Consider the following 17,333-nt stretch of genomic DNA (forward strand, 5'->3'; position numbering starts at 1 on the left):
GGCTCAAGTTGTTCAGAGTCAAGATGTAGTAAGTTCTGATATAACAGTGAAGCAAGCAACCTCTGACATAGCTCAAGTTGGCTTGATATCAGAAGATAAGGAAAAGGAAAAGTCTGACATTGCTCATGTTAAACCTTCAAAGATGCTACTACCAAGATTCACAAAAGCTCAACAGACTCAACCTTTGAAGACTACATCAAGTGGTCTTGAAGCAAGAGTTGTTACAGGAAAGGAAGCAAGAGATAAATCTGGATTGGGTAGTTCAAAAGAGAAGAGAGTAAGTAATACTACCAATGATCCAACTTCCTTAAGTGAACCAGGTGTAGGAGCAACTCCTGAAAGATTGAATCAACTTGAATCTGTACAAATGGTTTACCATTCTGTTTTGAAAGAACATATCTTGTTATATTTTATGACAGATGTAAAGGTATTCCATATCAGGCAGAATGCTATTCCACTGAAGTATTTTGAAGAACTGGAACATGTTCTATTCCTACTTCAAGTGAAAAATAGATTAACAGATGGTGCTGCAGGTTATTTAAAGTCACAAATTCAAAGTCAGAAGAAGCTTTACTCTATAAAGTCTAACAGCCCATACTTTCCCAAGTACAGAGATCACAAAGGTGATATTGTTGAAATGAAGCCTAACACTGCTAAGCTCATAACTACTTTTCTGGGTTATAAGGCTGTGGAATTCAATCTAGAATCTGACAAGGCATATCTGATCAGACTTGATCAGGATATAAGGAAAGCTATGATAAATGATCTCAGAGCAGCTATTTTTCAAACTGGTGAAGATACAGCTGAATTGAAAAATGCTAAAAGGAGGATGGTCAGTGAACTTGAATATGCTGAGAGATGTCTTTTGAAGAACTATCTCAGAACAACTTCTGACATCAAAGAGATCAGAAATTGAAGCCAAGTCAAAGATCTACAACTGCTTAAATTCTGAAATGTATACAGACTGATGCTGTTATCAGACCTTGAGGATGGTAAAGCTATAAGGACTGTAAGTTGTAGTTATCTAGTCAAATTTTCATGCATTTGTACTTAATGTTTTTGACATCATCAAATATCTGTTAAACTTGTATATTATGCTAATTTACAAGTTGGGGGAGATTGTTAGATATATTTGTGATGTCATGTCTAATATGATTTGTGTTTAGTTTTCAGATCTTACTTAAACAGGACAAATCAGTACTTAACTGGAAATCAGAAGTTATACTGAAGTCAGTACTTAAGATATTAGAACTTAAGTTGTCAGAACTTAAGTTATCAGGAGATAATATCAGGACTTAAGGAGACGTTCAGATAAGGAAGGCGGCTGATTGAAAGGAAAGAAGATCAAGACAAACATAAGAAGAAATATGCATGAAGAAAGAATTCTATAAGGAATAGAATACTTGGAAGAAAAGATAACTGATTGATATATTTTAGGAAGCAGAATTATATTCAATATCAATTAGAAGTTTATCTTGTAACTGTGTAGTATATAAACACAGACATAGGGTTTACACTATATGTGTTATCATTATCGAAAATATTATTCATTGTAACCCTAGCAGCTCTCGTGATAATTTGTTCATCACTGAGAGAGGACAGTTCCATATTGTAAAAGAGTTCATTGTGTTGAATAAAATCTGTGTTCAGTTACTTGTGTCCTTAATTCGATTTGATTGTAGTAAACACTGTATTCAACCCCCTTCTACAGTGTGTGTGACCTAACATAGGTGTAAATAAGAAATCTGATTTTGCATCTTCCTCATCTGCATCTAGAAAGTTATGTAATAATTGCAATTCTGCTGCACACCTTACACATGCATGCAAAAAAGTTAAAGTAGAATCTGTTACATCTTCTAGTGTGACTTCCATGCCTAACATGCCTAGTTTTCATGAGCCTTGTGGCACAGTTGGTTGTATTCCATGTGCATTTGTTACCATGTCTTAGTATTTTAAAGTTTTTCATGCAACTACTAGCAATTGCACTGACAGTAAGGCAAACATGCGTAAAGAGCACACACAGGCAAAGATCGTAGTACCTCATGTCTCTAAGTCTGACAATTCTGTTGAGATTAGAACTGAGAAGGAGTTAGTCAAAGTGAAATCTAATCTTGTTAAGGTTTCATTTATTAATCCTGTTTCTACCCCTAAACCTCCAGGACCCAAGAAAATTTTGGTACCAAAGTCTTCTTAATCAATCTGTGTTTGCAGGGTAAGGTTCGAAAGGAAAAGATCATGTAGATTCTGGATAGTATGTGTTCAAGACACATGACAGGAGAAAAGTCCCTGCTCACATGTGTGGTTGAGAAAGTTGGCCCTATAGTTACCTTTAGAGATGACATCAAAGGATTTACTAAGGGATATGACAATTTGAAAATTGGGAATGTCATCATTGAAAACATCTATCTTGTGGAAGGATTAAAGCATAATCTTCCGAGCATCAGTCAGTTTTGTTACAAAGGATACAATATTGACTTCAGACATGAAAGGTGTTTGATCACACACAGGAAAGATGAGAAGCTTGCTTTACAGGGAGTGAAAAAAGGTAATATGTTCGTAGCTGACTTTAAGTCTACCTGTGATAGAGTAATGAGGTGTTTCTACAGTAAAATTTCATCAAAACAAAGTTGGCTATGGCACAAGAAGCTCTCGCACTTGAATTTTAAAATAATGAACTCTTTGGTAAAGAGGGAATTGGTGAGAGGTTTACCACAGATCAAATTCTATCAAGAAGGACTCTGTGAAGCATGTGAAAATGGGAAGTCAAAGAAAACATCACACAGAAGCAAGGAAATAACAAGCATAATTGAACCTCTTCAGTTAATTCACATAGAATTATTTGGTCCAGTGAATGTGTTGTCACTGTCAAGGAAAGGACATGCTTTAGTGATAGTCGATGATTACTCCAAGTACACACGAGGGTGTTGTTCTCACAATCAAATGATGAAGCACCACAAATGATAGTTGATCACATAAAGAAGACTGAGATGGAAGCGAAACTACATGTCAAAAAGATCAAATCAGGAAATGGAACAAAGTTCAAGAATGCATTTCTTAATGAATTCTGTACATAGAAAGGTATTTCGAGACCTTATTCAGCACCAAGGACTCCACAACATAATGGAGTAGTTGAAAGGAAGACTCGTACCTTGGTTGAAGAAAAAAAGACTATGTTAAGTGAATCAAGACTTCCTACCTACTTCTGGACTAAAGCTGTCAACGCAGAATGTTACACTCAAAATCGTACCTTGATTAATAAAGATCATGATGACTCCTTATGAGTTTATGGCTGACAAGAGACCAACACTGAAATACTTTCATGTGTTTGGGACTAAATGCTTTGTGCTTAAAGAAGGAAATATGTATCTTTGAAAGTTTGATGCTAAGGTAGAAGAAAACATATTTCTTGGCTACTCGCTGGAATCTAAAGCTTACAGGGTTTAGGTGATCGCTGATCAAAAGGTGATTGAAAGCCTTAATGTAATGTTCGACGACACCAGGTTAGCAAGCCTGCAAAGAGAAAAGGATTCTGAATCTCTAGAATTTGAAAATCTTTCAGATGATCCTTGGGATGAAGAAGAACCTGAGATTGCCCGTGTTATACCTAAAGTACATGGCAATGATGATCCTGAATCAAGTGGTGGAAATGGTGGTTATGATAATCATACAGGAACCCCTATAAGAACTACTACTCAAAGATCAGAATCATCAAGTCATGGTGACAGCAACTCAGGTGGAGCAGGAAGAGGATCTACAGTTCACACTCAACATCATGCTGAACAAGGGGAAACATCAAGATCTTATCTGCCTAGATAAAGAGTTTGGAACAGAGACCATCCCTTTGAACTGATCATTGATGATCCTGACACAAGAGTGAGAACTAGACATGCCACACAGAATGAATGTCACTTTTCAGGGTTTTTTTCTCAGAAATGGAACCTAAGAAAGTGGATGAGGCACTTGAAGATCCATATTGGATTATTTCTATGCAAGAAGAGCTCAATCAGTTTGAAAGGCCATTGGTATGGAAGCTGGTACCCCGACCAAAAGACAAATCAGTATTTGGCACCAAGTGGGTATTCAAAAATAAGTTATATGAATATGGCATTGTAACAAGAAACAAGGTTAGACTGGTAGCTAAAGTTTAATCTCAAGAAGAGGGTATAAATTATGATGAAACATATGCACCGGTAGCTAGGCTTGAGGCAATCAGGACGTTTCTAGCATTCACAGCACATTCAGACTTCAAAGTTTATTAAATAAATGTGAAGAGTGCATTCCTGAATGGGGAGTTAGAAGAAGTAGTATATGTAGAACAACCTCCAGGTTTTGAAGATCCAAATCTGGCAGACTTTGTATACTTTCTATTGAAAGCCCTCTATGGACTCAAGTAAGCACCAATGACATGGTATGACACTCTCTCAGAATTTCTACTTAAAAATGGTTTTACTAAAGGTGTTGTAGATAAAACTTTGTTTCATAAAATGCATATATCTGATATGATATTAGTTCAATTATATGTTGATGATATTATATTTGGCTCTACTAATGATGAGATTTGTAAGAGATTTTCTAAGTTAATGTAGAGTAAGTATGAAATGAGCATGATGGGAGAGTTGAACTACTTTCTTGGATTACAAGTGAGTTAAAGGAAAGATGGTATATTCATTTGTCAATCCAAGTACATCAGAAAACTTCTCAGGAAGTACAATTTGGAAGATTCAACTCCGACAAAGACTCCAATGCCAACAACCTGTAAGCTTGATCAAGACAAAACTGGTAAGAAAGTTGACATCACAAGCTATATAGGTATGATAGGCTCATTATCATATCTTACAGCAAGTAGGCGAGATATTATGTTTGCAACATGTTTATGTGCTAGATTTAATCTGATCCTACCAAGTCTCATCTTATAGCTATTAAAAGGATTTTTATGTATCTTAAGGGGACCCCAAATCTTGGTATTTGGTACCCTAAAGGTACGGGTTTTGACCTAGTTGGCTATACAGATTCATATTTTGCAGGTTGTAAGATTGATCGGAAAATTACTTCAGGAAGTTGTCAGTTTCTTGGAAGAAGGTGGTATCCTAGCATAGCAAGAAGCAACACTTAGTATCTACATCAACTACTGAGGCTAAATACATAGTTGCTGGAAGCTGTTGTGCTCAAATCTTGTGGATGAGGAACCAACTCCGGGATTATGGTCTGTTGATGTCAAATATTCCAATATTCTGCGACAATACTAGTGTCATAGAAATCTCAACCCAGTTCATCACTCAAGAATAAATCATATTGATATCAGGTATCACTTTATCAGAGGACATGTCATAAATGGCACTTTGTAATTACATTTTGTACCCATAGAGGATCAAATCGCAGACATCTTCACAAAACCACTTGATGAAAACACTTTCTCTAAGTTGGTCAGTAAACTTGGGACGTTAATTTTTTCTAATTAATTTAATTAGAAGTCAATAACTGCACTTTGGCTTGGATGAATTCACTTGTTATATAATTTCAATATTTTAAGGGCATGTGAATTTATTAGCCATTATTTACTCCTCGTAAGTCAAATATTTGTGTGCTTGTATCTAAGTGATAAATATTTTGGCACATTTATATTTATAAATTATTTGAAAATAATTTAATCATAATTGTTTAAGTTATGAGTAAAATATTGCGGCATAATTTTAATAAAAAAAAGATTGAGAGATTATCAATTCAATGATAATTATTTCAATTTTAATAATCAAAGTTATGATTTATTAATTTTAGTGAACTTTAAATTATTTAACATTTAAAGAGGTTCACTAAATTTATAAGGATAATAGCAACATAATTTTATTTCATGACAATATGATATTATCAAATTAATGATAATAATTGTATAATTATGAATAAAAATTATTAATTATCAATTCACTGGATTTTAAATTAATCAATATTTAAAAGAATCCATAAAATTGATATAACTCATTATTTATTTTGGATTTATTAGTCTATTTCATTTATGAAAAATGATTAATAATATATGTAACAAAATAAATATTGTGGATCATCTTAAAATTTATCTAAGTAACAAGTACTTGACCTTGGGATCGTAAGTTAAATTTATATAAATATAACTGGCGACCACAAGGAGCTCAAAACTTAGCAAATAGTTGAGTTGTCTTTTTATTGACTCTAGTCTCAAGTTAGGAGTTCAAAATTTTTTAACTGCTTTACTTGCGACCTGGCTCCACTCTAGTCGCAAGTTAGGAGTTCAAAATTTTCTAACTGTTTCACTTGCAACCTGGCTCCACACTAGTCGTGAGTTAGAACATTACTTACTTTCTTGCGACCTGTTTCACTGTGGTCGCAAGTTAAGTACTTAGAGATTTCTTTTGTCTATCTGTGAGTATATATACACATACTACACTTTTTCCATTCACTTATATAAACACAGACTTACAGTCGCGAGAAGAGAAATTTTTTTTTTTTAATCAATTGATACCCTACCAAAACTCTGCTAAAATCTATAAAAATTATAGATTTTTAAAGCCCATAACAAGGATATCAGTTTGATAGTAATTTTGTGTAATTTCACCGAGGATTCAACGAGATCTAGAATATGTGGTTTCTTGACTTAAGGCTTTGTTTGGTTCGGTCTTAATTAATTCTTAAAATTGGTTATTAGACTCGTTTGCTCTCTAGGGTTTATCTCGAATATTTGTTCCGTTAATGTTAGATATATTTGTGATGTCATGTCTAATAATGATTTGTGTTTAGTTTTCAGATCTTGACTAACAGGACAAATCATGACTTAACTGGAAATCAGTACTTATACTGAATTCAGAACTTAAGATATCAGAACTTAAGTTATCAGAACTTAAGATATCAGAAGATATTCATCAGGAGATAATATCAGGACTTAAGAAGACATCCAGATAAGGAAGGCGGCTGATTGAAGGAAAGAAGATCAAGACTAAAACAAGAAGAGCTATGCATGGAGAAGAATTCTATGAAGAATAGAAGACGTGGAGGAAAAGATAACTAATTGATATATTTTAGGATGCATAATTATATTCGATATCAATTAGAAGATTATCTTGGAACTGTGTGGTATATAAACACAACATAGGGTTTACACTAGATGTGTTATTGTTATCGAGAATATTATTCATTGTAACCCTAGCAGCTCTCGTGATATTTGTTCATCACTGAGAGAGAACGGTTCCATTGCAAAACTGTTTTATTGATAAGATTATTCTTTGTTACATACTTGTGTTCTTAATTCGATTTGATTATACTATACACTGTATTCAACCCCCTTCTACAGTGTGTGTGACCTAACAAGTGGTATCAGAGCCAATCTGTTAACACATATACAGTAAAGATCCAAAACAATCATGTCTGAAGAAGAACAAACTCCAACCAAACCCACCAAAACTGAAGAAACTCTAAAGACTCAAATCCATAGTCGATAAGAGACTATTAGGGTTCCCATACCGAGACCTTCTGAGTATCCCATATGGAAAGTGAGGATGATTATGTTTCTAGATGCTATAGATCCAGAATACCTTGACAGAATTAATGAAGGACCACATAAGCCAACCAAGCTCTCTGTTGTAGTTGCAGATCAGCCAGCAAAGACTGTACCAAAGGAGAAAAGTGAATATATAGCTGAAGATATCTAATCTATTGCCAAGGATGCAAAGGTAAGGCATTTGCTGCATAGTGCCATTGATAATGTCATGTCAAACAGGGTAATTAACTGCAAGACTGCAAAGGAGATATGGGATGCCTTAGAGACAAGATGCCAGGGAACTGATGCAATTAAGAAGAACAGAAGGACTATACTCACTCAAGAGTATGAACACTTTGACTCAAAACCTGATGAGTCATTAACTGGTTTATATGACAGATTTGTCAAACTCTTGAATGATCTGTCACCGGTGGATAAGGAATATGATCTTGAAGATTCTATTCTTAAATTCCTTTTAGCTCTTCCTGAAAGTTGGGATTTGAAGGCAACTTCTATAAGAGATAACTATGCTCTTGATGAAACTACTCTTGATGAAATTTATGGTATGCTTAAAACTCATGAACTTGAGATGGAACAAAAAAGCAAGAGGCATGGGAGAAAGTCAAGAACAGTTGCTCTTAAGGCTGAGGAGGAATCCCTCAAACTGGCTGTCTCAAAGAAAGGAAAATGAAAGGCTCTCATCATAAAGTCTGATACTGAGTCATCAAGTTTTGATAATGATGAGGATTCAGAAACTGAAAGTCTATCTGAGATGGATGCTGATGAAGAGATGATGAAATTGTGTGCTCTTATGGTGAAGGGTATCACAAAGATAGCCTACAGGAAATTCAGAAGGGGAAAGAAGTTTTCCAGGAAAAGTGGAAGTTCTGATAAGAAGGGATTCAGAAAATATGAAGGCAAAGCAAGAAAGTATGACATAGGAGATTACTCAAATGTTAAATGCTATAATTGTGGTGAGAAAGGACACATATCTCCTGATTGCAAGAAAGGAAAAGGTGACAAAGGCAAGGCACTTGCCACAAAGAAGAAAAACTGGACAGACACTTCAGATTCTGAAGATGAGGTGAACTATGCCTTGATGGCAAATATTGATAGCAGTTCTGATGATGCTGAGTTAAAGGTACCTCAAACAACTTATGCTTTTCATACTGATGATATTACTGAGTTGAGATCTTATCTTAAAACCATATTCATTAGCTATAGAGATCAGACTTTAACATGTGATAGATTAACTTCTGAAAATCTGGCTTTTAAGAAAATGAATGACTATTTAGAAAAGGAGTTAGTCATGTTCCATCAAACTCAGAAAGAAAGAGATGATGCTTTTTATGTTAGAGATGAACTGTTAAAATTGAATCAATCTCTAAAAACTGAGTTAGAAAAGGAAAGAGAGATTATCAGGACTTGGACTAACTCTGGCAGAATAACTCAGAATTTGCTAAGTAGTGAAAACTGGAAAGAGGGCTTAGGTTATGGAGATGATAAAAGTGAAATAGGAACTGAACTAATTAAGCCAATTATTGTTAAACAGACTAATAAGCCAAAGGTAAATCCTGTTAAGTTTGTAGCTAAAACTGTAAAGCCTGATTCTGAAAAGATAAAAGATATTGAGACAGAAGTTAAGGCAGAGTCAACTTCTGATAAATTAAAACAGGATAAACCAGCTGAAGTTAACATAAGCTTAATGACAAAGAAGCAACTTAAGTATAAGCTGAAAGAGATTAAGAATGTAAACAAGGTCAAGCCACCTAGGAAAAATAGGAATGGAAAGGAAGGTGTGAATAAAAGCAATAATTATAAGCCTGTTCCTAATGCTCCTAGAAAGAAATACTATAACTGTGGAAACTCTAACCATCTTGCTTCTTTTTGCAGGAAGAATACGGATATAAACTCTTTACCTCCTAAATCAGGAGTTAAGAGTCAGTCTGTTAGGTTTAAACCACAAAATCCTTGTTTTCATTGTGGTAGTTTATGGCATTCCATTTATACTTGTAAGGAATATCATAGTTTGTACTATGATTATTATCAAATAAAACCTTCTTTGAAGAAAGTTGCTTTAATTCCTTCTAGTGTAAGTTCTGATGCAAAGTCTGATACTGTAAAATCTGATATGAAAAATGTTAGCATAAACTCTGAAGTTAAACCCGCTGCAAATGCTAATAAACTTAATAAGGCCAAAGGATCCAAGCAAGTCTGGGTCCTTAAAACTAATCATTAGTGGTTTTTGTGATTGCAGGGCAACAGGAAAAACATCCTAGTTATGGACAGTGGATGTTCAGGACATATGACTGGAAATAAAGCCCTGCTATCAGACTTTGTGGAGAAAGCTGGCCCATGAGTTTTTTATGGAGATGGCAACATGGGAAAAACTCTGGGATATGGCAATATCAATCTTGGGAATGTCATCATTGAAAAAGTAGCTCTAGTCTCAGGACTTAAACACAATCTGCTGAGTGTAAGTCAAATCTGTGACAAAGGTTATCATGTGGATTTCTTTGAAGAACACTGTGAAGTTGTAAGCAAATCTACAGGAAAAGTTGTTCTGAAGGGATACAGGCATGGTAACATTTATGAAGCCAAGCTTTCAACAAGTTCTGATGGTTCTGCAATCTGTCTGTTAAGCAGAGCATCAATTGAAGAAAGCTGGGATTGGCACAAGAAACTCTCTCATTAAAATTTTAACAATATAAATGAACTAGTCAAAAAAAGATCTTGTGAGGGGACTGTCAAAATCAGTATTTGCTCCTGATGGTCTTTGTGATTCATGTCAAATGGCAAAACAAAGAAAATCTTCATTCAAGAGCAAGACTGAATCTTCAATTCTTGAGTCTTATCACCTACTACATGTTGATCTATTTGGTCTAGTGAATGTCATGTTTATTGCAAAGAAGAAATATGCTATGGTCATAGTAGATGAGTTTACCAGATACACATGGGTGTATTTCTTGCACACAAAAAGTGAAACTGCGTCTATATTGATTGATCATGTCAAACAACTGGATAAATTGGTCAAAGACTCTGTGTAAATCATAAGAAGTGATAATAGAATTGAGTTCAAGAATATGATTATGGAAGAGTTCTGCAAAGACCATGGAATAAAGCAGGAATTCTCTGCTCCTGGAACTCCACAACAAAATGGAGTTGTTGAAAGAAAGAATAGAACTCTTATTGAAGCTGCAAGAACTATGCTTAATGAAGCAAAGTTACCAACCTACTTTTGGGCTGAAGCTGTGCAGACTGCTTGTTTTACTCAGAATGCAACACTTATCAACAAGCATGGAAAAACACCATATGAGATGGTGAAGAAAAAAAAGCCAAATCTGAAGTACTTTCATGTATTTGGATGCAAGTGTTTTGTACTTAAGACTCATCCTGAACAACTATCCAAATTTTATCTAAAAGCTGATGAAGGAATTTTTGTTGGATATCCACTTTCCACAAAAGCCTTCAGAGTCTACAATTTAAGAACAAGGGTTGTCATGGAATCTATCAATGTCTCTTTTGATGATAAGAAGATTACTGGACTTGAAGATTTCAATGATCATGATCAACTGAGATTTGAGAATGAAGTTTTAAATTCTGATTCTGTAAATTCTGATAGTCTAAATCATGATGTTACAAACTCTGATGGGTTAAACTCTGATGTTATTGAAACTGTGGTGACTACGCCAAAGGAAAATGCACCTGTGCAGGGGGAGCATATTGAAGATCCAACCACATCTCAAGAAGCATCAGAACCTAGAACAGGCTCTTCAAGTTCTGATTTATCAAGTTCTGATAATTCTTGAAACTCAAATTCTGATTCATCAAGTTCCGATAGACCAAGTTCTGATAATTCTGGAAACTCAAATTCTGAAGGATCCAACTCAGAGAGCATAATTTCAGGGGGTGTATCAGAAAATATTGATGGAGACAACATGGATCATGGGGGAGCATCCAGTTCTAGAGATCACCTTCAATCTGCAAGGAAGTGGACTAAAGCACATACACTTGACTTGATTATTGGAGATCCTGAAGCAGCTATTAGAACTAGAACTGTAACATCAAATGAATGTCTCTATCATTCTTTTCTTTCTCAGGCTGAACCAAAGAAAGTGGAAGAAGCTCTTCAAGATGCTGATTGGGTGCAAGCAATGCAGGAAGAGTTAAATGAATTTGAAAGAAATAAAGTCTGGACCCTAGTGCCAAGACCAAAGAACATATCTGTTGTTGGTACAAAATGGGTTTTCAGAAACAAAACTGACAGTGATGGCATAATTACAAGGAATAAAGCAAGACTGGTTGTAAAAGGATATTCTCAACATGAGGGAATTGGTTATGATGAAACATTTGCACCAGTTGCTAGATTGGAAGCCATATGGATATTTCTGGCTTATGCTACTCACAAAAAGTTTAAAGTCTTTCAAATGGATGTAAAAAATGCTTTTCTTAATAGAGAATTGGAAGAAGAAGTATATGTTGAACAACCTCCGGGTTTTGTAGATTCAAAATTTCCTAATCATGTCTACAGACTTGATAAAATACTTTATGGCCTTAAGCAAGCTCCAAAAGCATGATATGAGACATTAGCTCAGTTTCTTCTGGAGAGTGGATTTAACAGAGGGACTATTAACAAAACTTTATTCTCTCTCAACCATGGAAAAGACTTACTTTTGGTGCATATATATGTTGATGATATCATTTTTGGTTCTACAAATGACATACTTTGTAAAAAGTTTGCCAAGCTAATGCAGTCAAGATATCAAATGAGTATGATGGGAGAACTTAGCTATTTTCTGGGCCTTCAAGTCAAGCAGAATGAAGAAGGAACTTTTATTTGTCAATCTAAGTAAACCAGAAATTTGTTGAAGAAATTTGGAATGCAAGACTGTTCAAGTACATCCACTCGTATGGCCACTGCAACAAAATTGGATAAGGATACTAGTACATCAGTAGATATTACTGATTACAGAGGTATGATTGGCTCTCTACTCTATCTAACTGTAAGTAGACCTGATATTATGTATGCTACCTGTCTTTGTGCAAGATTTCAAGCAGATCCAAGAGAACCTCACTTAACAGCTGTGAAAAGAATTTTCATGTACCTTAAGGGTACAGCTGATCTAGGATTGTGGTATCCTAGGGAATCAGACTTTAAGCTAATAGGTTAATCAGATGCAGATTTTGCAGGGTGCAAAATTGACAGGAAATGTAATAACCCTAATTTTTGGAATTTTTTGAAACCCTTATGAATAGTGTTTTGCAGATTATGCTGAATAAGAAATCTTTTCATGCCACACTATGTAGGGGTTCTGTTATTGATATTCTGAGATTTTATTAGTACTCTATATGGTATATAAGTGTATGTAAAGATCGTCAGAATCCAATTCCGAACACTTTGATTTTTCCCGGAAATCTACTAGATACGGAAAGAATTGAGTATAAGGTAACAGGATAAAAAGGATTTAAATAAAAGGATTATAAGAGAGGATCATGAAAGGAATATAATGTATTGAGAAAGGTTAAAGAAACCTAAGTAATAAGATCCCGGGTATGGTCCCTCAAACGATAAACGAAAACGAAAGTTAAGCGAACCGTATAACAGATCAGCGGTCATTAGGCAAACAATTAGGCAGTTAATCAAGGAGGTTAGGGATGATGAGGTCATCCAACCAATAAGAAGGGGCAAGTAAGGGATGATGACATGATAAGCATGACATAAGCATGACATAAGGGGAAGGAGATGTGGTTGATTTAAAACCACATAAAGTTCAAGGCTAGAAAGGTAATTAACCGAAAACAAAACAAAAACCAACCAAGCTAAGCTAAACAAATCAAAAAACACAAAATCATTTCATTCTTCAACCTTGCTCTCGGCTTTTCTCCATTTCAAGAAGCAAAATTTTCAAAATTCAAGTTCCAAGCTTCCTAAATTGGTAAGTTAATTATCTAGTACTCCTTATGCATATATATGGCTATCCTATGAGTTTAAGCCTCCAATTCATTCTCAACCTACTCCAAGAAATCAATGAAGAAGACAATGAATAGTGATTTCAAGGTTTTTAACTTGATTTTTCTTGTTTTTCCTTTAAGATCCAAGCATCTCTAAGACATCTCAAGGCTTCTTAAGGCTTCCTAGCTACTCCAACCACTTCAAGGAAGGTATAACATCTCCAAACCCTAGCTTTACTTTGTATATTAGGATGATTTTGATAGTTATGGTAAAGAGTAGCTTGATGCTTGTTGGTTTAGAGTTTGAGTTGGAATGGTAGTGAATTGATTGTTGAAATCTTATGGTTTGGTTAAAGGACTTAAGTATAGTTTAAATTCAAGTTTAAGAATAAGTATAAATTGTTAATATTGAGTTGATTGGGGCTGTTATGATGTAGTGAGGATGGATTTTGGTTGTATGAATGGATTGGGATTGATTGGTGGTTGAATTGGGATGGTATAAAATTGGGAAATCGCGTAAACATAGCCGTCGTAATGTTCGATTTACATTAGAATGCTTTTGTTCATAACATTAGGACCTGAGAACTCCCTGTTAGGTTTTGACCATTGCCATGTTTAGATAGTTCATGTTACGAGCTTCGTTTTGATATGTAGTTCGTTTGATTCCGATGTACGGTTTAGGAGAAACGACCATTTGAAGTAACGGCGTTTCGCGACCCAACCATTACCCCTCACCTTACTTTGAAACCTTGGTTAAGGACCTTAAAGGACTAATTGGGGTATGAAACAATTATGTTAAGTGGATTAGGCAGTTGGTAAGGTACTCGCGAAAGAATCTCCTTAAAACCCTTAATGGTTAATTTATTAAAAATGGTGGAGCCGAGAGTACTCGAGCGACTTAAGTGAATCGTTAAGCGCGAAAGCGTACGTTAGGACTCTAAATGGTTAAAGTCTAGTTTCTTAAGCGACCGGGGTTTAATTCCGACTTATGTTGTTGTTCATAGGTTATCGGACCCACTCTAAGCTTAAGTCTATCCGGGAGCACTCAGGCAAGTTTTCTACCCGTTATACTGTTGTTGTGATGTATATGTGTATATGCATGATCTTGGGATAAATGCATATTTGTTATTAGCAAATTCTTACGATATATTGTAGCATGTGATATGGTATATATGCATGCCCGTTTCGTATTCTTGATTTATATATCTATTGGTTCAAATGCTTATTAGTTGCATAATACCTATGCTAGAGATAAGCGGTATTTGCGTATACCCTTAGTATAGGGGATCAAAAAGGTGAAATATTTTCTAAAACCGGGAGGCGAGGCTCCCGAGTATAATATATATATATATATGAATGGTTTTTAAAACTATTAATCGAATAAGATTTATTCGATAACTTTATATTATTTAATGAATATTACTTGAATATTCATCCGAGGACTTATGGCTCTTTTTATTTTATTAATTAAATATTATTTGAATATTCATTCGAGGGCTTATGACTCAGTTTATTTTATTAATTGAATATTATTTGAATATTCATTCGAGGGCTTATGACTCAGTTTATATTATTTAATGAATATTATTTGAATATTCATTTGAGGATCTATGACTCCGATTATTGCTGAGTTATATTCTTTATTTTATTAAAGAATAAGGTGTCGATAATCAAACTTATTTTTGATTATTCAAATAAAGATAGTACTTTCGTATAAGTATATCTTTGGTTATTTAATACTCATTTCAAGTATAAGTCTTACAACTTCTACTTCAATTATTTGTATAAAGATTATTCTTTATGGGGATATTATTTAAATAATAATATTCAGATATTTTTTAAATATATTGGGACTGATTTACTTCATTAAATCAGCATTACTCCAAACACTCTTTAAAGTGTTTTCGAGTCTTCGAAATGATTTTTAAAAGTTAGAGCGGATCCCAAAACTCATTTTTATATTTAAGATCTTCCTCTTAAAGGGGATTTAAATACTCGCTCAAAACCCGAGGGATCCGGCTCTGTGGTGTATTTTATATTCGCAACGAGGTTGCTGTTTTGGTAAATGAATTGATTACTTACCCAACGTTCGGGAAGTAAGTCCATCTATCGAGTCGGCATAAGCAACATTGGCTCAGTGGGCGTCCATGATAGTGTAAGTGGCTCAGTGGGAGTCCATCAAATGCGTAAGTGGCTGAGTGGCAGTCCAGCATAAGGTCCTATTGCGACCAGGGTGATGACTAGTGGGGAATTCGTCCATCTACTAGTAGAAAAGGTTACTTATTGGTATCTTTGCCTGATCAACAAGATATCAGGTTTATGCCAAAATTCTTTCCTTTCCAAATTTATTGGATATTGCAATTCTGTTCATACTTTACATGACAGAGGTTTTCAGGAAATGTATGTATATATATAGGTGTATATATATATTGGGACTTAATGAAGTATCTCGTAACGTCATTATTTATAGTGATATTCAAAGATTTAATCTATTCAAATCTTGTCTTGTAGTCTAATCTATGTGATGAACTGTTGAAAGCTCATTATAACTTGAATGGTGGTAGTTCAAGTAGTATTTGGAAAAGATATAAGTATATTGGAGTATATTGTAACTTGATCTTTTAAACTTATATCTAGTAAATGATTATCTTATGCATAACAAAGATTTTCAGAAAAACGTTGAGACAAGGTTAGATATATGAGATCACCTTGCAACGATATTTTTATACAGTTATAAACTGGAACTCTGTGTATATTATACATGTCAGAGGATTTCAAAGATTATGAAAAGTATATATATATATATGTATATATATACTGAATATTTTGCGACTTGGTCGCGTTAAGATATCAGCTTGGTTCATTTCTTTTGACCAAGACTTTCATGAGTACTATGAGTATGCTCATATATTGTTAATCAGTATACATATTATTTTGGTGGGCTTGTTGCTCACCCTTGCTTTCTTCTTTCATCACACAACATCAGATAGACAAGATGAACAGGACCAAGCTCCCAATTCGCGAGCGGATAGGAAACGTTCCGCAGTTTCCTATAGGCGTTGATGTCGCTGTAGCTGAGGTAGCAGCTACCAATAGGCTAGGCTTTCAACTTTTGATGTACCAGATTTGTGTATATTTATGAATTGTAATAATGGCAAAGAAATGTAAATTTATTCAGAAACCCTTTTAAGGTGTATTGACAGATAATTGTGGAATAAAATGACTTGTGATTATTTTTGGATATTCATCTCTGAGACTATAACTTGTGGTGTGTGTGTTTATTATGGGGTCACAGTACAGAGTAGTTGATTATTTATTAAGATTGGGTGTTATTAAGGGAAATGGAACTCGTGACAACCCGGATCCCCGACCCCGGATTTGGGGGTGTTACAGAAGTGGTATCAGAGCTAAGCGTTATAAACCTCAGAGATGATATGATGTTAAGATAATAAGTTCACTAAGATAATAAGAACTCTTGCCAAGTTCATAGTCGGGCTACCTAACGTAGTACTGACAGTTAAAACCCTTATGGGAACCCTTATAAATATCGTGATAGAAGCGTAGTTCGTTATCGTATATGGTAGCGGGACTCCGAACCCTGAGGTTGAGGAGCAACAACGCGATGATGTTTTATTACTTATTGGAGATCAAATTATGGATCCGATAGAGCGTCCTAACGCGGGATCGGATGATGTTCATATTGAGGATGTAGCGGTTGAGGATGTTGTCCTAGAAGGGATTGTTGCTAAGGAGGATCCCGTGGGGGATCCTGAAAAGAATGAATAAAGGACCACTGATGAATTGATGACCATGGTTAGGTCGATTACCAAAGGTAGGATTGGTGGGTCACTACCGGAGGTTCGTTCAAGTTTGTAAA

The sequence above is a fragment of the Apium graveolens genome, chromosome 2 (assembly GCF_009905375.1).
Source record: "Apium graveolens cultivar Ventura chromosome 2, ASM990537v1, whole genome shotgun sequence".
Classification (NCBI taxonomy): domain Eukaryota; kingdom Viridiplantae; phylum Streptophyta; class Magnoliopsida; order Apiales; family Apiaceae; genus Apium; species Apium graveolens.